The sequence below is a fragment of the Procambarus clarkii genome, chromosome 66, assembly GCF_040958095.1.
Source record: "Procambarus clarkii isolate CNS0578487 chromosome 66, FALCON_Pclarkii_2.0, whole genome shotgun sequence".
NCBI classification, from domain to species: domain Eukaryota; kingdom Metazoa; phylum Arthropoda; class Malacostraca; order Decapoda; family Cambaridae; genus Procambarus; species Procambarus clarkii.
In genome coordinates, this window is record NC_091215.1 from 31,467,072 (window position 1) to 31,488,493 (window position 21,422).

At 50.5% G+C, this 21,422-nt stretch overlaps 1 protein-coding gene across 2 annotated transcripts in view; it reads left to right on the plus strand.

Annotated features, from left to right (window-relative positions):
* The window catches only part of dnc (phosphodiesterase dunce), a gene marked incomplete in the record, with an annotated part of 535,642 nt that overhangs the window by 469,915 nt on the left and 44,305 nt on the right, over window positions 1-21,422 (plus strand).

The window sequence follows — 21,422 nt, forward strand, 5'->3', positions numbered from 1 at the left end:
CCTGCTTTTATACCTCTCACTGTATTTCCCACTTCTATACTTCCCTTCACCTATGCCTCTCCTTCCTCTTTATTCCCCCTCCCCCCCAAAAAAATGGCCTACCTCATCTGGCCATTGGATAGATGATAGACTAACTTTTATTTCGTCGATACAATTCTGTTTTCCTCGTCTTTAGCTTTAGCTTTAGGTTTGAAGGGAAGGGAACTATCGGGGGTAAGGGGCCAAGCCATTACGACTATATAGCACTGGGTCAGGATAAGGATTTGGGATGGGACGGGAGGGAAGGAATGGTGCCCAACCATTTGGACGGTCGGGGATTGAACACCGACCTGCATGAAGCGAGACCGTCGCTCTACCGTCCAGCCCAAATGGTTGGGTATTAGCTCGCGCGCATTTGGATATCTTTCAAGACTTTGTTGTTGTGCCGGTGTCTCAAAGGTGTCTCCTTTGTGTCTCAAAGGTGTCTCCTTTGTGTCACAAAGGTGTCTCCTTTGTGTCTCAAAGGTGTGATCAATTGTGTATTCATACAACGCCAGATAAAGAAGTCATCGATCAAATGATCTTATCTCTTACGTCTTGTTATCTGTTATCTCGGACCAGCTGCACGGGTTATCTTTTCCAGCGGACTTATGTTGGTTGCACTCTAGTACTGGAGTGAGGAATGAGTGCACAAGTTACACACACACACACACACACACACACACACACACACACACACACACACACACACACACACACACACACACACACACACACACACACACACACATTCACACTCACTCACTCACTCACTCACTCACTCACTCACTCACTCACTCACTCTCTCTCTCTCTCTCTCTCTCTCTCTCTCTCTCTCTCTCTCTCTCTCTCACTAAGTGAGGTGTGTTCACCTTATTCGCTTCATGTTCAACATAATTCAAGCTTCCATCAAATAGAACAGAACAGAATAGATAGATAGTGATAGATAGAAAACACCACACATCCTGTTGGTCTTAAGTTTGGAAATAATTTCTGACGAGTTTTCCTGCTTGCTTTAAGCGCTGAGTTTAACGTCCGGTATTCCCAGAGGAAGGTAAACTCACCCAAACTCAGGGAAAACTCGTGATATATAATGACTGTGAAGTGGACGAGTGAATCAACAGTTACTGTTAGAGCAAGTTTATAGCTGCTCCGTCCAAAGGTATCAGTACCCTTGAGTCTATATAAGCCTATATAGATTTTTTTACCCATTAGGCCTTGACTAACTACTCCTATCCCCTCCCCCCCCTCCCTGGTGTCTCCAGCCTAAGGGATATGGGGGTGTATTTGGGCACCTCACTATACCAGGTACTACTGTGTCACTGTATCTGAGTACTTTGATGGTATTTCAAATAAATTGAGAAACTGATCGAGCAGTTCAATACGGCCGAGGGGAATATGTTATATACCCTCTCCTAAGAGGCTGATCCGAGGGGCAATCATTGAGGGTCGGAGAACTAGATGAGAGATAACTAGGGGAGAGATAACTAGGTTAGAGATAACTAGGTGAGAGATAGCTAGGTGAGAGATAACTAGGTAAGAGATAACTAGGTGAGAGATAACTAGGTGAGAGATAGCTAGGTGAGAGATAGCTAGGTGAGAGATAACTAGGTGAGAGATAACTAGGTGAGAGATAGCTAGGTGAGATATAACTAGGTGAGAGATAGCTGGTGAGAGATAGCTAGGTGAGAGATAGCTAGGTGAGAGATAGCTAGGTGAGAGATAACTAGGTGAGAGATAAATAGGTGAGAGATAACTAGATGAGAGATAACTAGGTGAGATATAACTAGGTGAGAGATAACTAGATGAGATATAACTAGGTGAGATATAACTAGGTGAGAGATAACTAGGTGAGAGATAACTAGGTGAGAGATAACTAGGTGAGAGATAACTAGGTGAGAGATAACTAGGTGAGAGATGACTAGGTGAGAGATAACTAGGTGAGAGATAGCTAGGTGAGAGAGAACTAAGTGAGAGAGAACTAGGTGAGAGATAACTAGGTGAGAGATAACTAGGTGAGCGATAAATAGGTGAGAGATAACTAGGTGAGATATAACTAGGTGAGAAATAACTAGGTGAGAAATACCTAGGTGAGAGATAACTAGGTGAGAGAGAGAACTAGGTGAGAGATAACTGAATGAGAGATAACTGAATGAGAGATAACTAGGTGAGAGATAACTAGGTGAGAGATTGCTAGGTGAGAGAGAACTAGGTGAGAGAGAGAACTAGGTGAGAGATAACTGAATCTATAGCAACAGGTGGGGAGTCAGTACATTAGACAACTGATAGTCAGAAAGGCGGGGTCCAAGAGCTTAACAGCTTGGTCCTGCAGGCACATTTAATGATTACAAAGAGGAGAAAATACACACGCCCGATATAGGCACTGCCCGGTAGTGCTAATAATAGGAAAAGTGGCCCTGAGAAATTGGCTTCCTTGGCCGAAATCTTCCCTATTTGAATAATTAGCAGCGGTTGGGGGGGGGGGTCTGTCTGTCTGTCTGTCTGTGGAATACATGTTACACCGAACACGTTTACGTACGTGTTTGTGTGTGTGTGTGTGTGTGTGTGTGTGTGTGTGTGTGTGTGTGTGTGTGTGTGTGTGTGTGTGTGTGTGTGTGTGTGTGTGTTGGGCGGCATCAAATACTAGTTGCACGGGTTGTCTGCACTATGCAACATTGTACACACATGTTCCACGATCAGGGCAACACCACCACCACCACACCAACACCACCACACCACCAGCCCCGCGACAACCCTGGCGCCGGTGATCGCCCGGTAACACATAATTATTCCGCTTCACTCTTATGCTTACAATTACCTGATTGCTAATGTAATTCTCCGGTGACGCATATATATATATATATATATATATATATATATATATATATATATATATATATATATATATATATATATATATATATATATATATATATATTGCACAATAGCAGCAGGTATAGCTGCTGTGGGGCGCATGATCCTGTCTGAAAATGTTGCCAAGAAAAAGGGCAATTCGAGGCACGGGAGGAATGTGGTGAGAGCGAGGGTGGGCGGGGCTCTCACGTGGCTATACTCCACAAATTCCAAGGTTTTCTCTCCTCTTCCATCCCTTCCTTCTCTTATCCTTATCCCCCCTTTCCCTCCATTATTCCCCCCCCCTTCCCTTCTTAATCCCCCTTCCCTTCTTAATCCCCCCCCCCCTCCCACTCTCTTCCCTCTCTTAAGAGGGAAAATTGTTGTCCAACAATATTCCACTCGAGAATTCAATTCAATTTCTTTCTTTATTATGCACCCCATACCCATCCCGTGGGCGGTGGTGGTGTAAAGGATTACAGAGGCACATAATCGGTTCAGGAACTGAACCCTCTAGTTCGATTAGCTAAGCAAATAACAATCTTTTGACGCTAGTTACAAAATTATTAATGTTATATATACATGTACACATTCTCATACATGTACATATATATATATACGTATACATATATACATACACATCCACTCGAGAGAGCATTAGTGTCTTAAAAACAATCATCAGTGGTCTAACATCTCTAGTGTGAAAGGTTCTTGTTATCCAACCTGTCATTTTTATTGTAGTTGTGACAGGTAATTTAGTGTGTTCTTCAGAAGCAAGGTCTTCCAACATGGCTACTCCCAAATGATGTATATTGTTTTGTCGTTCTATAGTGTGATTTGACGTTTTTAGACTTATTCTTAGACTTATTTTTGTCCATAGCGCAGTGGCGGGAACCTGTATTCGTTAAACTTATTTCCCTTGCGTCACTGAAATGACCGAGTTACATCACTTTGGAAGTTTGTGAAGATGGAGGTCAATACGCAATAAATTACCACGATTCTTGGCCAATGGAATTTTCCCCTTGACCGAGTCGTCTCGATGTTCGGTCGTCCTGGATACGACTGTTGGACACTGTTCTCACGTGGACGACCTGCCGCTGATGAGGCAGGTAGGGGGCTAGACCCTGTGGGGCAGGCAGGCAGGCGGGCAGGCGGGGGCTGCCAAGGAGCGTCACTGAAGGCAGTACCTTGATAAGCTTATAAGAGTGAGATGGAGAGGTACGCGAGTGAACACTGGGGGGTGTAAACAGGACCCGGCCTACACGGAACAATATTGGGCTACGGCGCTCTCACTCCTTGGGCGGTTGGCATTCGGAGCGGGGGTGGACTGCTGCTTAACCCTAAATAGTCATCAACTACGTAGGCAGACTGTCAGCCATATAGCCAGCTACCCATATATATAACCAGCCACCAACCCATATAGCCACCCACCCGCCCATATAGACAGCCACCCACCCATATAGACAGCCACCCACCCATATAGCCAGCCAGCCAGCCAGCCAACCAGCCACCGAGCCAGCCAGCTAGCTATAAAGCTTGACAGTCATCTAGTCAGTCAATCACTAGCCAGTCAGCCAGCCACTCAGCCAGCCAGCCATAATGCCATACAGTCAGCTAGCCAGTCATGCTAGCAGCCAGCCAGCCAGCCAGCCAGCCAGCCAGCCAGCCAGCCAGCCAGCCAGCCAGCCAGGGGTATTCGGCCCAAAGCCAAGATCTCTTGAATCTTGGAGAATCGTCACGGGGGACTGGTGTGTGTGAGAGCTCACGTGAGGCGGTATTCCCTGACGTAACTCTTAGTATAGAGTTAGTAACTCTTAGTATAGAGTTAGTAACTCTTAGTATAGAGTTAGTAACTCTTAGTATAGAGTTAGTAACTCTTAGTATAGAGTTAGTAACTCTTAGTCCGAGCAGGAGGAACCATCTTAGGCTTATTCAGACCCATCAGCCCACAGCCAGGCTGTCCACGCGGTCACCCATCCAGCACTGGACCTTGACGTGACTGATCCGTCATTGTATTGTTTTTTATTATGCATCCAATACCCATCCCGTGGGCGGTGGTGGTGGTGGTGGTAGTGATGGTGGTGGTAGGAGTGGTGGTGGTGGAAGGCTTGTTCCAGAGTGGTTCCATTGTGGTTGTGTGCGTTGGTTATCATTGAACTAAGATAAACTCTTATTTTATTTATTTATTTATTTTTTATTTATTTATACAAGAGTTCTTACATTCTTGTACAGCCACTTATTGCATGCATAGCGTTTCGGGCAAGTCCTTAATCCTAAATTTTCACACACACACACACACACACACACACACACACACACACACACACACACACACACACACACACACACACACACACACACACACACACACACAACAAACACCCACACCCACACCCACCCACCCACACACACACACACACACACACACACACACACACACACACACACACATACACACACACACACACACACACACACACACACACACACACACACACACACACACACACACACACACACACACAAGAGCAAAGCTCAACCCCCGTAAAACACAACTAGGTGAATACACACACATCCCCAGGAAGCAGCCTGTAGCAGCTGTCTAAGCTCCTAGGTACCTGTTTACTGCTAGGTGAACAGGAACATCAGGGTAAAAGAAACTCCGCCCATGTGTTCCCGCCTCCACCGCCCGAGCGTGGTTCTCTCACCTGCAGGCATTTTTTCAAGACTTATTATGATCTGAGGAACCTGATCAACCAGGCTGTGACTCATACGTCAGGCTGCGAGCAGCCGCGTCTAACAGCCTGGTTGATCAGTCCAGCAACCAGGAGGCCTGGTCGACGACCGGGCCGCGGGGACACTAAGCCCTGGAAGCACCTCAAGGTAGCCTCAAGGTAGCCATCTTCCATGTGAAAGATCAATTTTAACCGTGTTAGTAAATGTGTAGCAAAGGCTTTCCGATATCTTGAGCCTCAGATTATATCCTGTTATCCTTGCCAGTCGATAACATTGTGATTATTTAAGCAATGAGATTATGCCTTGTCGGGAGATAACACTGTGGTTATGTGTGTGTTTATCAATGCACGTAGAGAGACGGCTGAGAGGCGGGACCAGAGAGCCAGAGCTCAACCCCCGCAAGCACAATTAGGTGAGTACATAATAAACCTGAGATACTGGTTTGGAATGTTGGTTCTGTGCTGTGTGTGTGTGAGAGATCTTGGTCGCGCCAGACTGTTCACTTGAGACAGTTAAGCAAGTCCCAGCTTGTTTAACTGAGCAAGTCTGGGTACAAGTGACAGGATGAACAACCCAGCGGGTTTTCTTCCTATTGGGGAGTGTTGTACATGCTGCTATGGCGGTGTCCACTCACAGGATGAGTAGCGCTGCCCAATACTGTCACTATGGCGGTGTCCACTCACAGGATGAGTAGCGCTGCCCAATACTGTCACTATGGCGGTGTCCACTCACAGGATGAGTAGCGCTGCCCAATACTGTCACTATGGCGGTGTCCACTCACAGGATGAGTAGCGCTGCCCAATACTGTCACTATGGCGGTGTCCACTCACAGGATGAGTGGCGCTGCCCAATACACTCGCCCCTCGGGGCAACATGGAAATTGAAATAGTGTTGCTTATCATTTCTCATCCCCCCATACACTTCATTGTTAGGGTACACAGAGGGGAGAGGGGAAAAGAGTGAAGGGAGGGAGAGGTGTGAGGGAGGGGGAGGTGTGAGGGAGGGAGGGGGAGGTGTGAGGGAGGGAGGGAGGGAAAGGGAGGGATTGCAGACGGGAGAATGAGGGAGACTGAGTAGCGTTGTCAAGTTGAATATGCTTAAGACACCCCTCATAATCCAGGGGGAACTAGATGAATGCACGCACACACGCCCTCAACCCCACCCCACCCCCCCTCACAAACCCCTCATCTATTCTCAACTCACCCTCCCCCCCCCCCTCACCATCAAACAATCCACCTCTGCCTGTCTGGATGAACGAAAAAAATAACGTTATGTTTATTTTATTCATCTGATTCTCATGTTTGTTCAAACAATAAACAATGAGTGATATATTACTCAGGGCAAAAGTCAGCGGCTTAGTGGGTGTTTCATGGATCAATAATGTGATGAGGTGCCAGAAAAACAAATAGGTGAAGAGGTGGACCACTTAGGGATGGTTACTGTAAGTGGTGGGTGACGGTGGGTAGCGGTGGGCGTGGTGGTGGTGGGTGGCTGTGGGCGTGGTGGTGGGTGACGGCGGGTGGTGGTGGGTGGCGGTGGGTGGGTGGCTGTGGGTAGCGGTGGGCGTGGTGGTGGCGGTGGGCGTGGTGGTGGCGGTGGGCGTGGTGGTGGGTGACGGTGGGTGGTGGTGGGCGGCGGGCGTGGTGGTTTTCTAGTGAACCAATTTTTCTTCATCAAACCACCACCTTCAAATTCCACCCCGCACCCCCCACCCCCCAAATCCCTTCCTTCTCACCTCTTAATGTATTCCCATTACCTCTTATCCCCCCCCCTTCTCCCTCCCCCCCCCCCCCCTCTACCCCTTCCCACCTAAAACACTTAGTCTCTGGCAATAGCTTGACGCACCATTGTAATTATTCTAGGCTGCAGAAAGGAGTACAAAACTAAACATCTCTGGCGCCTCGACCCATCGAACATAGGGAAGAAAATTTCAGCGGGTCAAATGGGTCAAGTGTCATAAAGGGGAGCCACACCATGTTTGGTATCGTGGTAATCACGAGGGAATTGGGAGCTGAAGTGGTGTGTTCCAGTCTTATATTACACAACCAGTCTTGTACGTTCTAAGGAAGTCGGGTTGAGAGGCGACCTTATAGCTTGTATGCATATCCATTTGGAAGATGAAACACTGACCTGCCCGTGGGTCTTTGGGGGAATTGGTAGAACGAGTGGTTAGCAGGTGTTGTGATCGGTACAAGCTCTCATTTCCTGGGGAGTTGAGAGGAAGTTGACCCCGAGGAACGTGGTTAATGGGACTGCTTTCATTCTTCCATTTATTGAGGTATAATTTTAATTCACTCGGAATCATTTTCCTATTAAAGCTATATATTCAGAGGATAGCTTTACTAGGAAAATGATTGAGTGAATTAAAATTAGATCTCAATAAATGGATGAATGAAAGCAGTGCCATTAGCCGCGTTCCTTAAGGTATATGAAGAGGGTTACGAGGAATAACATCCAGGGGCCACATTCACGAAAGCACTTACGAACGTGTACATCTTTCTTCAATCTTTAACGGCTTTGGTTACATTTATTAAACAGTTTACAAGCATGAAAACTTGCCAATCAACTGTTGTTATTGTTATAAACAGCCTCCTGGTGCTTCGGAGCTCATTAACTGTTTAATAATTGGAAACTAAGCCGCCAAAGATTGAGAAAAGATGTACAGGTTCGTAAGTGCTTTCGTGAATCTGGCCCCACTGGCACTGTTAATAACAGCTCCAGTTCCCAGAATAGCCGGGTTACACAAAGGTCACGTGACCATAATTCCGTAGAAGACATGACCGCAGGTACATCAGAGGTCGGGACTAGAGGTGACCTGGTCAGGTCAAGAAGGATAAGAGGACTGGACCCAGGATAACAGTCCACGCAAGTTACAACTCCGCTCCTGTGCCAGGTAAGTCCACTACGGGCTCACCATATCCCGTGCTACTTGGAACTTGTTGTTCCCAGTAGCTGAATCTTAAACAACAACAACAACAACGGATAACAGTCTCATTACACGTTGAGATGTAAGTCTCGTCCTAATCACACACTCAGACTTTGACAAAGCACTCAGGATAGTGCGAAAGTCTTGGTGTAAATTCCTTACATAAATTTCACAAATGTACAAGTGTGGGGTTTTTATCCTATATTATAAGTATAAGCAACCATATATGTATACATATATGTATCATATAAGCAACAGGATGGATCAGAAGTCCTCCTCGTGTCAGAACCCTCATATGGTTGGTCGATCTGATCTCGCTTGAACAGGTTCCAGATAGTCAGCCTAGGAATGAATGATCGCTGATGGAATGATACGGGATGGTGGCTGAGCTCCCTCTGTTGCCGGTGCCCACTTCTGGCTGTCCACGAAGTTGGGCCAGGTGCAGAACTTTGAGAATATAGGCCTTGTACGTCCACCAACATCTCGCCGGCATTGAAGGCAGGATCTGAGGTACCGATCAGTCCAACCAGATTGGGTCAAGACTGGAGCTGAGTTTTCTGGCAGGCTTCTCTACCTTGTCCAATATTTGATGAAGGAGACAGGTAGTCCAAGACAGCATTCTGTATTCGTGCGCTCACTCACTCACTCACTCACTCACTCACTCACTCACTCACTCACTCACTCACTCACTCACTCACTCACTCACTCACTCACTCACTCACTCACTCACTCACTCAGGTGTGTTACAAAGCTACACTCGCTCACGAAAGAGCTTTGTAACACCACCAACATGGGTTCAGGGATGGGAAATCGTGCCTCGCAGGCTTAATAGAATTCTATGACCAGGAGACAAAAATTGGGCAAGAAAGCCTTTGACACAGTACTCCATAAGAGGCTGTTACAAAACTTGGCGAAACAGGCAGGAATAAAATGGATGATGCCCCAGGATAAATATATCTTAGCAACAGGAATCAGCGAGTAACTGTGAGGGGGGGGGGGTACACATCAGAGTGGCGAGATGTCACCAGCAGAGTCCGACAAGGCTCTGTACTTGGACCCATCCTGTTGTTGATATATGTAAACGATCTTCCAGAGGGTATAGACTCTTTCCTCTCAATGTTTGCTGATGATGCAATAATTATGAGAAGAATGAAGGCAGATGAAGATAGAGACTACAGGACGACCTGGACAAACTGGAGAAATGGTCTAGAAAATGGCTACTAACGTTTAAATCAGGTAAGTGTAAAATAATGAAATTAGGTGAAAGGAGCCAGAGGCTGAACACAAGGTACCATCTGGGAGGTGAAATCCTGAAAGAGTCAAATAGAGAGAAAGATCTGGCGGTTGATATCACACCGAACCAGTCCCCAGAAGCCCACATCAAATGGATATCATCAGCGGCATATGCTAGATTGGCCAGCCTAAGAACTGCCTTTAGAAACTTGTGTAAGGACTCGTTCAAGACTAGCGTTCAAAACAAGCCCAGTAGGCTCAGGAATCTATACACCAGTAGATTAACAGTTGGGAGTCGGGACCAGAGCTACGGGAGACATCTCCCGTCACGCAGGGTCCAGTCGCACCTCCACAGATCTCCAGTATCAGCTCTTGATACTGGTAATGGCTCAAAAGGGCAACCACTTACGGGCTTTTCATGCCCGTGCCACCTCTTGGGTGGCTTAATCTTCATCAATCAATCATCGGGACCAAAGAGCCGCATCTCAACCCCCGCAAGCACAACTAGTTGAGTACACTCAGACAGTAAGGTGACGGGGGTGTGTAGAGGAAGGGGGGTTGGTAAGGTGATGGGCGGCTGCAGGTGAAGGGGATATTGACTGATTCTGAAGCGATTCCCGGGAAGAAAGAGCATGTAATAAATCCAAGGCAATGGGTACGTGAGTGAGTGAGTGAGTCAGTGAGTGAGTGAGTCAGTGAGTGAGTGAGTGAGTGAGTGAGGGCGTGAGTGAGTGAGTGAGGGCGTGAGTTGTTAGATGGGTTTATACTGATGGGTGACCTCCGCCCGCCGGGCCGCCCGCCAGGCTGCGGGAGGATGTGGTAAGCACTGTGGTGTTACAACACTCCTGTAGTCCCGCCCTGTCAGCACCTCTAGCTCTCCTTGTCGGCAACTCCTGTAACTCTACCTGTCAACACCTCCCTTAGTCCGCCCTGTCAACACCTCCCTTAGTCCGCCCTGTCAACACCTCCCTTAGTCCGCCCTGTCAACACCTCCCTTAGTCCGCCCTGTCAACACCTCCCTTACTGGTTAACTGGTTACCTCCCTACTTCTGGGAGGTGACCGTCTGGGAGGTGGCCGTCTGGGAGGTGGCCGTCTGGGAGGTAACCGTCTGGGAGGTAACCGTCTGGGAGGTGACCGTCTGGGAGGTGGTCGTCTGGGAGGTAACCGTCTGGGAGGTAACCGTCTGGGAGGTAACCGTCTGGGAGGTAACCGTCTGGGAGGTGACCGTCTGGGAGGTGACCGTCTGGGAGGTGACCGTCTGGGAGGTGGTCGTCTGGGAGGTGACCGTCTGGGAGGTGACCGTCTGGGAGGTAACCGTCTGGGAGGTAACCGTCTGGGAGGTGACCGTCTGGGAGGTGACCGTCTGGGAGGTGACCGTCTGGGAGGTGACCGTCTGGGAGGTGACCGTCTGGGAGGTGGCCGTCTGGGAGGTAACCGTCTGGGAGGTAACCGTCTGGGAGGTGACCGTCTGGGAGGTAACCGTCTGGGAGGTGGTCATCTGGGAGGTAACCGTCTGGGAGGTAACCGTCTGGGAGGTGACCGTCTGGGAGGTGGCCGTCTGGGAGGTGACCGTCTGGGAGGTGGCCGTCTGGGAGGTGACCGTCTGGGAGGTAACCGTCTGGGAGGTAACCGTCTGGGAGGTAACCGTCTGGGAGGTGGCCGTCTGGGAGGTGACCGTCTGGGAGGTAACCGTCTGGGAGGTAACCGTCTGGGAGGTAACCGTCTGGGAGGTAACCGTCTGGGAGGTAACCGTCTGGGAGGTAACCGTCTGGGAGGTAACCGTCTGGGAGGTAACCGTCTGGGAGGTAACCGTCTGGGAGGTAACCGTCTGGGAGGTAACCGTCTGGGAGGTGACCGTCTGGGAGGTAACCGTCTGGGAGGTAACCGTCTGGGAGGTGGCCGTCCCTGGGAGGTGACCGTCTGGGAGGTAACCGTCTGGGAGGTAACCGTCTGGGAGGTAACCGTCTGGGAGGTAACCGTCTGGGAGGTAACCGTCTGGGAGGTGACCGTCTGGGAGGTGACCGTCTGGGAGGTGACCGTCTGGGAGGTAACCGTCTGGGAGGTAACCGTCTGGGAGGTGGCCGTCTGGGAGGTAACCGTCTGGGAGGTGGCCGTCTGGGAGGTAACCGTCTGGGAGGTGGCCGTCTGGGAGGTAACCGTCTGGGAGGTAACCGTCTGGGAGGTGGTCGTCTGGGAGGTGGCCGTCTGGGAGGTAACCGTCTGGGAGGTAACCGTCTGGGAGGTAACCGTCTGGGAGGTGGTCGTCTGGGAGGTAACCGTCTGGGAGGTAACCGTCTGGGAGGTGGTCGTCTGGGAGGTGGTCGTCTGGGAGGTAACCGTCTGGGAGGTAACCGTCTGGGAGGTAACCGTCTGGGAGGTAACCGTCTGGGAGGTGGTCGTCTGGGAGGTAACCGTCTGGGAGGTAACCGTCTGGGAGGTAACCGTCTGGGAGGTGGTCGTCTGGGAGGTAACCGTCTGGGAGGTAACCGTCTGGGAGGTAACCGTCTGGGAGGTGGTCGTCTGGGAGGTGGTCGTCTGGGAGGTAACCGTCTGGGAGGTAACCGTCTGGGAGGTAACCGTCTGGGAGGTAACCGTCTGGGAGGTGGCCGTCTGGGAGGTAACCGTCTGGGAGGTAACCGTCTGGGAGGTGGCCGTCTGGGAGGTAACCGTCTGGGAGGTAACCGTCTGGGAGGTGGCCGTCTGGGAGGTAACCGTCTGGGAGGTAACCGTCTGGGAGGTAACCGTCTGGGAGGTAACCGTCTGGGAGGTAACCGTCTGGGAGGTGGCCGTCTGGGAGGTAACCGTCTGGGAGGTAACCGTCTGGGAGGTAACCGTCTGGGAGGTGACCGTCTGGGAGGTGGCCGTCTGGGAGGTAACCGTCTGGGAGGTGACCGTCTGGGAGGTAACCGTCTGGGAGGTGGCCATATTAGTGGAGGTGGGAAGGGGGGGAGAGGGGACGGGGTGGGGATCAATGTTGGCTTGTTGGGAGATTTGGAGCGACGCTCGTGTTGTGTCTCCAGAGCTGTGTGCCTCACTCCATAACGGGAGGAGGAGGTGCTAGGCTGGAGGAGCAGGAGCAGGAGGAGGGGGGTCTAGAGGAGCAGTAGAGGGGGGGAGGGGGGCCCTGGAGGAGGATTAAAGGGAGTGTACTTGAGGACTACAAGAACGAGGTGGCCAAGGGGCTCAGACAGGCCATTATAGAACCCCTGACTCTCCGGCGTGTGTGGTAATTGATGTTTCGTAATACGTCGTCCCCGGCTCCTCCTTCCTCGCACCCCCCCCTCCTGCTCTATGCTTCTCCACCCGAGTCAATCTTAATACGCAATGTTTACCAGGAATGAGTCCAGCCTTATTCATGGCAGGTCTCCTCAACCACTGGGATATATATTTAGCGGCAGTTTTCTTCTTGGAGGATGTTGGTGCGCGAGCGGCCCCTCGTCACTACAACCTCCAGTTACTGGGATTTTTCCATGGAGGGATTCCACCTGTTATCTCTCTCAAGCTGGATTGTTTGGGATTTGTGGGCATTTATGGGTAATTTTGCATTCTCTTTAATCATTACGTGTAATCGTCTATTTCGGAGCAGCAGGATCGAGGTGTTAGCTCTTGGATCCTGCCTTTTCCAGTCACCGGTTATTTAATTCATTGACTCCCGACCAGTCATTTTATCATATCTACTGTTGAAAATATGAATGAAGTTGGCTTCTACAACCTGCCCGTTTAGTGCATTCAATTTCCGATTATAGATATACTTTAAACCTTGTACAGTATTTAGCATCTCTGTGGCTCCTGTTTCGCAAACTTCCACCCCGTGCCCTCTTGTTCTGTTATTGTACCTGGCTGGGGTTGTGAGAGTTCCACTACTCCCCAAGCTTGGGGATTGGCGAGTAGTGGAAGGTAACCTTTCCACTAGGTTACGTGGTAATTTTGCCATAGTGACTGGCTGAGTCTTTACATTTGCATGCCGTCACATCAGGGGCCTGACGGATGAATGGGCAGCGCTCGGGATTCATAGTCCTAAGGTTCCGGGTTCGATCTCCCAGGCTTGACTTGAGAGCGTGGTCCAACAGGCTGTTGCTTGCCAACATATCCACCACAGCCCGATGGTTTGTATACACTGTAAACATTTCCAATTTTGCCACCCCTGACAATTTTCCCTTGAGCGTCTTAAATCACCTCAATTTCCATCTAGGTTATGTCTTTTTCCTTCAGTCTCGTAATTCTGGGAGGATTCTCAGTCTACTTAATTAGTACACACAGAAATCACAATAACGTGATGCATCAAATGAACAAATCCACAAGGGTCGTGACGAGGATTCGAACCTGCGTCCAGGGAGCTCTTTTACCATGTGGCAGCGTCTGAGATGCTCCCGGGCGCAGGTTCGAATCCTCGTCACGGCCCTTGTGAATTTGTTCATTTCTTTACTTAATTAGTATTTGAGGTAAGGTGTACTCGCCTAGTTGTCCTTGTCGGGGGGGTTTCGGCTCTTTGGTCCCGCCTCTCAACCGTCAGATAGTATATAGGTTCCTAAGCTTACTGGGCTCCATCATATCTACATTTAAAAGTGTGTATTAAGTCTGTCTCCAACATATCACTTCCTAATGCATTACATTAAGTCTCCGTGTGTGTGTGTGTACTCACCTAGTTGTGTTTGCGGGGGTTGAGCTCTGGCTCTTTGGTCCCGCCTCTCAACCGTCAATCAACAGGTGTACAGATTCCTGAGCCTATTGGGCTCTATCATATCTACATTTGAAACTGTGTATGGAGTCGGCCTCCACCACATCACTTTCTAATGCATTCCATTTGTCAACCACTCTGACACTAAAAAAGTTCTTTCTAATATCTCTGTGGCTCATTTGGGCGCTCAGTTTCCACCTGTGTCCCCTTGTGCGTGTGCCCCTTGTGTTAAATAGCCTGTCTTTATCTACCCTATCAATTCCCTTGAGAATCTTGAATGTAGTGATCATGTCCCCCCTAACTCTTCTGTCTTCCAGCGTGTGTGTGTGTATGTGTGCTCACCTAATTGTGCTTGCGGGGGTTGAGCTCTGGCTCTTTGGTCCCGCCTCTCAACTGTCAATCAACTGGTGTAGAGATTCTTGAGCCTATTGGGCTCTATCATATCTACATTTGAAACTGTGTATGGAGTCGGCCTCCACCACATCACAAATGTGCCTGGGAAATTGAACACAAAAATGTGTTCATTTTCATTTCGTTGTGTCTGCCTGCCTGCCCGCCCGCCCGCCCGCCTGCCCGCCCGCCCGCCCGCCTGCCCGCCCGCCTGCCCGCCTGCCCGCCCGCCCGCCCGCCCGCCCGCCCGCCCGCCCGCCCGCCCGCCCGCCCGCCCGCCCGCCCGCCCGCCCGCCCGCCCGCCCGCCTGCCTGCCTATACACGTGCCTCTGCCGCCATCCTCTCTCGCTCTCTTGTTTTGTTTCTTAATTTTAGGAATATTTAGTTGTCCACCGGCTTGAGTTTGACCTTGGGAAGTAGCGAGAGGATAATAGTGATTTACTAGTTAGTGCACGACGCCCCCTCTCCCCCCCCCCACATTCCCTCCCCTCCCCATTCCTCTCCCCCCTCCCCCCCCTTACAGTTGTCGTTGTTGCCACCGTGTTGGCCTTTTGGGACAGTTTTCTCCTCGTTTGGTTCATCATGTTTAGAATTCAAGTCCTTCGTCTGCTGGATGAATATGTGTGTTGTGAAGGCCAGGGCAGACACTCTTGCAGTCGGAAGGATTTCTCTGTGCATATTCTCTCTTAAGATCATATTGCGTATACAGTATAGTTTACAGACTATGCATACAGTGTATGTGTGTCAACATATCCTTGTGTACACACATGCATGTATATAAGTATACGGGGATGTTAGAACTCGATGTATAGCGTGATGTATTTGGTGGGGGGAGTAAGCCAGGGGGAGAGCTTATGGTAGAGGGCTGCAACTTATAGGAGTGTGTGGGTGGGTGGAGGCGGGGTTCACGGCCCAATAATGGAGAGGATTTCGATTATGAACGGCGTTGGGTCGGGTGCTGTGTGAGTGGGGGGGGGTGCTGTGTGTGTGTGTGGGGGGGGGGGTGGCTGGGGGAGGGGGGAGGGCTGAGGGCAGGGTAGGGGGAAATGTCAGCCTGGTAGGTTGAGAGAGGGCGATGAATTCAACTATCTTAAGGGCTTGGATGCAAACATGAGGGGAAGCAGCGTGTCCCTCTATTCGTCACTGTCAGTACCTCTTGCGTGGGTGAATCAACCAGTCGCCGCCCCTCAACCTGGGAAGCAACTTGGCGTCTGTTTATCTACTACACATATATACTCTACTACATATATACTCCCCTGGTCAAGTGATGGTGTCTGGCTGAGTCTGTGCACTTGCATGCCTCCACGTCAGGGGCCTGACGGCTGAGTGGACAGCGCTCGGTATTCGTAGTTCTAAGGTACCGGGTTCGATCCCCGGCGGAGGCGGAAACAAATGGGCAGAGTTAATTTCACCCTGATGCACCTGTTCATACAGCAGTAAATGGGTACCTGGGAGTTGGACAGCTGCTACGGGCTGCTTCCTGGGAGTGTGTGTAACAAGGAGGAGACCTGATCGAGGACCGGGCCGTGGGGGACGGTAAGCCCCGAAATAATCTCAAGATAATCCTCAAGATAATCCTCTCACATTCCACTACCTCTATTAACAAATGTGATTCTCAAATTTTATTTTTTTTTTAATTTTGCCCCGAGGGGCGAGTTTATTGGGCAGCGCCACTCATCTTGTGAGGGGACACACCGCCATAGTGACAGTATTGGGCAGCGCCACTCATCTTGTGAGGGGACACACCGCCATAGTGACAGTATTGGGCAGCGCCACTCATCTTGTGAGGGGACACACCGCCATAGTGACAGTATTGGGCAGCGCCACTCATCTTGTGAGGGGACACACCGCCATAGTGACAGTATTGGGCAGCGCCACTCATCTTGTGAGGGGACACACCGCCATAGTGACAGTATTGGGCAGCGCCACTCATCTTGTGAGGGGACACACCGCCATAGTGACAGTATTGGGCAGCGCCACTCATCTTGTGAGGGGACACACCGCCATAGTGACAGTATTGGGCAGCGCCACTCATCCTGTGAGGGGACACACCGCCATAGTGACAGTATTGGGCAGCGCCACTCATCCTGTGAGGGGACACACCGCCATAGTGACAGTATTGGGCAGCGCCACTCATCCTGTGAGGGGACACACCGCCATAGTGACAGTATTGGGCAGCGCCACTCATCCTGTGAGGGGACACACCGCCATAGTGACAGTATTGGGCAGCGCCACTCATCCTGTGAGGGGACACACCGCCATAGTGACAGTATTGGGCAGCGCCACTCATCCTGTGAGGGGACACACCGCCATAGTGACAGTATTGGGCAGCGCCACTCATCTTGTGAGGGGACACACCGCCATAGTGACAGTATTGGGCAGCGCCACTCATCTTGTGAGGGGACACACCGCCATAGTGACAGTATTGGGCAGCGCCACTCATCCTGTGAGGGGGGACACCGCCATAGTGACAGTATTGGGCAGCGCCACTCATCTTGTGAGGGGACACACCGCCATAGTGACAGTATTGGGCAGCGCCACTCATCCTGTGAGGGGACACACCGCCATAGTGACAGTATTGGGCAGCGCCACTCATCTTGTGAGGGGACACACCGCCATAGTGACAGTATTGGGCAGCGCCACTCATCCTGTGAGGGGACACACCGCCATAGTGACAGTATTGGGCAGCGCCACTCATCTTGTGAGGGGACACACCGCCATAGCAGCATGTACAACACTCCCCAATAGGAAGAAAACCCTCACAAGGTTCCGTCTTCCAGGTTGACCTAGTTACCTGTGTTACCAGACTGGTGTTTATATGACCTCAATACCTGGTGCTGTATGTGAGGGCTTATACCTGGCCATTACCAGGCCTCCACCCCCCTCCCCCCGGTCCATGTATATTCTACTCCCCTGTTTATAATCATCATGCACAGTCTCGTTTGCCTTCACCCCTTGTATATGTTCCCTCATTCTCTGCTGATCGTATTCCTTTCCCTCCCCCTCCCCATCCCTCCCATCTGCTCTCTTTCTCTTGCCTTTACTTCCCTTCCCTTCACTTTACCCATCCTTATCCTGACCAGACCACACACTAGAAGTTGAAGGGACGACGACGTTTCGGTCCGACCATTCTCAAGTCGATCTTGAGAATGGTCCAGGACGGACCGAAACGTCGTCGTCCCTTCAACTTCTAGTGTGTGGTCTGGTCAACATACTTCAGCCACGTTATTGTGACTCATCGCCTGCATTCTTATCCTATTCCTGGGGCCAACACATTATCCTATCGAAGGATTGCTCATGTCAGGCCAATTTTATCCATTTAGGTTGCTAGTTTGAGAGACTTACAGGAGCGACTTACAGGTCAAGCCTGGCCCCGGGCCGGGCTTGGGGAGTAGAACAACTCCCAGAACCCCTACAGTGTATGACCAGGGCTGAACACACTGCTCATGTTTGGACTAACGCGATGTCATTATTTTATCTTGTGTACGATTCTCGGCCAGTAGGCCTTCGGGCAGTAGGCCTTCGGGCAGTAGGCCTTCGGGTTGTAGGGCCCTCATGTAGTATAGGCCGGATGAACTCTAGGCCCTTGTGGAGGGTTTCAAGTTGTAGTTAACTTTCTTGACATCGCCTCACAGCATTGGCGGGCTTCCCAGTACCAATAATGTTAGGGAGGCTGTTCAGTGTTGTTACAGTCCCCCCTCAATGCTTTACACAGACGAGGTCCACTAGAAAATGGAGTGCCACTGTAGGCAGCTGGCTATAGCCTGCTCTCATTGCGACGTGTACAGAGACCAGACTGTGTGTGTGTGATGTAGTCCGTCTCCTCCTCCCAACACCAGTGGCTCATTCTCCTTGTTGCTGCCCACTTGGGTATTCCCCCCCCCCCCCACTCCTACTCCAGGGTTAATGGCCAATCAGGGTACCCATCCCCCCCCCCCCACCTCTCACACAGTACCTTTAGCCTAATACCTATTACCCAGTGCTGGTTGTCTCGCGGCTACCTGCTAATGTGCCTGGCTACCAGTCCCTTCCATCTATAGTGTGTGTCGGGTGCTCCTCCGTGCGTACTATTAATTTATCCTCCTCCTCATCGTCTTTATTGTCTTTCCTCATGTTGCCGTTCCGTTCCTTCCTGGTCTTTCCTCGTCATTTCTCCATCCTCGTCATTTCTCCATCCTCATCATTTCTCCATCCTCGTCTTCCCACCGTCACTGCTCTCTCTCCTGCTGTGAAGGTGTAGATGAGTGTGACCGGTGCTGCCACCAGCCTCCAGCGGCGCCTGCCTCAACCATGCCCGGGACGCACTCTTTGTTTACACAATGGAGGCCTGTTCTCGCACTCACTTATTATACCACGTATTGGGTTTATGACGCGGCTTGCTGTATTCTCTATTGTATTTGCATTCTTCAAGTCCCGTGCTTTAGTTAGCCTTAATGTCAGGCGCTGTCTGCCTGGTTGTACATTTCATCTCATCCTGCGATCACTCGAGTCGACTCTAAAACCTGAGCCAGTGTATAATTATGACGTCATAATGACGTCAGCGTGTGTATATAATGACGTCAGAGTGTGCATGCCATATTGGCTTGGGTTAGGTTACAGCGCTGGTGGGAAATGTTCTCAGGTCCTAGACCCTACTTGACATTCCATCCTGCCACTCACTCGCCCATATATCTGTTGCTTCTCCCTTCCCTCAGATGTCTATTGATACTGGTAATGGCTCCAAAGGGCCACCACTTACGGGCTATTCATGCCCGTGCCACCTTTTGGGCGGCTTAATCTTCATCAATCAATCATCAATTCCTGAGATGTTGGTCCTGTGCCCCGTCCTTTGGTGCGTGGACAGCCCGTCCTCGATTGATGAGGATTAAGCCACCCAAGAGGTGGCACGGGCATGAATAGCCCGTAAGTGATGGCCCTTTTGAGCCATTACCAGTATCAAAAGATGATACTGGAGATCTGTGGAGGCGCAACTGCACCCTGCGTGACGGGAGATGTCTCCCGGACCAAATGGTGACCAAATGGTGAGCCCGTCCTCCTCTTGGGACAGTACTTACATCAACCACGTGGACCGCCTCACATATATGGACGCAATGGACAGATAGACAAGTAGAATTTTGGTACTATTGAAACCGGAAAACTATTGTATAAAATAGATTACTAAAACTATTGTATAAACTATTGTATAAAATAAAACTATTGTACTATTGACAAACCGGAAAAGGTTTTGTATTTATGTTGCCAAGAAACCCTAACCTAATCACCCTAGGCCTAATGGACGCCATCTGAGGCCTAATATAGTACATGGGTGTACTATACTAGGCCTAACGGACGCCATCTGAGGCCTAATATAGTACATAGGTGTACTATACTAGGCCTAACGGACGCCATCTGAGGCCTAATATAGTACATGGGTGTACTATACTAGGCCTAACGGACGCCATCTGAGGCCTAATATAGTACATAGGTGTACTATACTAGGCCTAACGGACGCCATCTGAGGCCTAATATAGTACATGGGTGTACTATACTAGGCCTAAGAATATATAAGTTTGGTTTTTGCTTTTTTTTTTCCGGGCTTTATAAACAGTCCCACATTCTCCTATTTAGTTGTCTATTACGTCAATATATGTATGGTGGTCCTGATAGTTAGAAAACATACTATCTAAACAGGGGGGGGGTTGGTTGGTGTGAGAGTATGCTATAGGATAAGGCGTCCCTTCTGTCCTTCAGGGCGTCCCCTCTGTCCTTCAGGGCGTCCCTTCTGTCCTTCAGGGCGTCCCTTCTGTCCTTCAGGGCGTCCCTTCTGTCCTTCAGGGCGTCCCTTCTGTCCTTCAGGGCGTCCCTTCTGTCCTTCAGGGCGTCCCTTCTGTCCTTCAGGGCGTCCCTTCTGTCCTTCAGGGTGTCCCTTCTGTCCTTCAGGGCGTCCCTTCTGTCCTTCAGGGCGTCCCTTCTGTCCTTCAGGGCGTCCCTTCTGTCCTTCAGGGCGTCCCTTCTGTCCTTCAGGGCGTCCCTTCTGTCCTTCAGGGCGTCCCTTCTGTCCTTCAGGGCGTCCCCTCTGTCCTTCAGGGCGTCCCCTCTGTCCTTCAGGGCGTCCCCTCTGTCCTTCAGGGCGTCCCCTCTGTCCTTCAGGGCGTCCCCTCTGTCCTTCAGGGCGTCCCCTCTGTCCTTCAGGGCGTCCCTTCTGTCCTTCAGGGCGTCCCCTCTGTCCTTCAGGGCGTCCCCTCTGTCCTTCAGGGCGTCCCCTCTGTCCTTCAGGGCGTCCCCTCTGTCCTTCAGGGCGTCCCCTCTGTCCTGTCCTCACCATACTCTAGTGGGTTCCCTCTGTCCTTCAGGGCGTCTGTCTGTCCACAAATCACCGTCGGATTAGTGCACCTATCTAGGCACTCATAGCTCGCCTCACCATTCACCATACTAGCGCGCCTCACCATTCACCATACTAGCGCGCCTCACCATTCACCATACTAGCGCGCCTCACCATTCACCATACTAGCGCGCCTCACCATTCTTGGCAGGATCACGTAAAGGAGAAATATGATATCTCTGAAGAAAAAACATTACTGGTACTCGGAGACAAGGAACTAGTTGGT